This window comes from Lycium barbarum, chromosome 1 (assembly GCF_019175385.1).
Source record: "Lycium barbarum isolate Lr01 chromosome 1, ASM1917538v2, whole genome shotgun sequence".
Classification (NCBI taxonomy): domain Eukaryota; kingdom Viridiplantae; phylum Streptophyta; class Magnoliopsida; order Solanales; family Solanaceae; genus Lycium; species Lycium barbarum.
Window position 1 is genome coordinate 74,327,700 of NC_083337.1, and position 1,792 is coordinate 74,329,491.

A 1,792-nucleotide genomic window follows, 5' to 3' on the forward strand; every position below is an offset into this window, starting at 1 on the left:
GCAAATTAAGGAGTCTAAATAATGTGGATAACGTGAATGACTAATGACCATTGTTATGATATTAATGAAGGTATAGACGCTAGCATTGGAAGGAAGCGTGCAAGTGTAGAATAGTCCGACGAAAAGGTATGTAAGGCTAACCCTTCTTTCATAAGGCATGGTCCCTTGGCCAAACTCTTAAATCCTCTATATGAGTATGTTGTATTCAAGTGATTGACACTCCGAGCTCATAAGCTCACGACCCTCGATACGTGCTACGAATGTACGACGCACCCCATTGACATGTAAGCATAAGATAGAGATGTAGCGAAAACGATGATGATAGTGATGACGATGATAATAATAATGATGCTAAAGGTGCCTACGGGCTATTATATTCACATGTGCCTATGAAGGGCTATAATGACACCCCGAGCTTATAATGTCGGGTAGAATATATGTATATGGATGTATATATATATGTATGTATATGATTACGTAACGCGCGCACACATCTGCAGATGGTACGGATAACCCTGAAGCCTTGGTAGGTCCAGGTAGAAATAACATTGAGCCTTGGTTGGCCAAGTATGTATGAAACGCCGAACCTTATGGTCGGGTACGCTATGTATGTATATAAGTGTATGGCTATGTATATAATATGAATATGAATGTGAAAAGACTAGGTATATGAATGCGAATAGGGGCATGTATACGAATACAAGCACTATTATGAAATACGCATTAGAAATGGAAAGTTCCTATGAAAGGCAGGTAAGTGCCATGACGATGATACTATTGTCTTCCCTCCTATGCCACTTCATATATTGTCTATGATGCTTCTATATTGATGTTAATCATGCTTTACATACTCAGTACATTCTTCGTACTGACGTCCTTTCGTTTGTGGACGCTGCGTCATGCCCGCAGGTGCACAGGGAGACAGACTTGATCCATAGCTGCTTATTCAGAGATTACATAGCGGAGCTCCATTTCCTTCGGAGCCATAGCTTTTGGGTACTTATTCTTTTGTGTATATAATTATGGGCATAGCGGGGTCCTGTCCCGCTCATGTGATGTGTTATACTCTTCCTAGAGGCTCGTAGTCATGTGTATATGGTTAGACATGTCCGGTCTTGTCGGCCTATGTTTTGTGTATCATTTTTGTCGGCCACGTTGGCCCATGTACATTGATGTGGCATAAATGCCTATGGTGATATAAATGTAATGTTGTCTAATTAGGACTCGTTGACGAATGAATGGAAACGTATGTATGATTATGTGGCTCACCTAGATGTAAGTATAAGAGTAAGCTAAGAGGGTGCTCGGGTGGGCTAGCACCGGGTGCTCGTCGCGGCCCCGAGTCGGGTCGTGACAAAAGTGGTATCAGAGCAGTTCAGTCCTAGGGTGTGTCTACGAGCCGTGTCTAGTAGAGTCTTGGTTATGGGTGTGTTGCGCGCCACAGTTATAAACAATATGAGGATCAAGACTTGTTTTATTTCATTTGCACATTACACCACTTCTCTCTAGAATCATCTCTCTACATTTATTTCATAAGTTTTCAAGGATTATAATTCGCCAACAACATAAACAAGTGAATCAAGTGTAAGCAAGCCATTAAATACCATTCAAGTCAAGAAATGCAAATGGAGAAAAACTAGGGTTTGGCTCAAAGTGGGGTATTATCAACCAAAGCTTGTTCCTACGACTTCTAAGGTAAGATTCATGATTTTTACAAGATGTTTAAGGTATTGGAGAATTAAAATACATGAATTGTAGAAAATGTGGTCAACTAGGTCATGAATGGTGATTA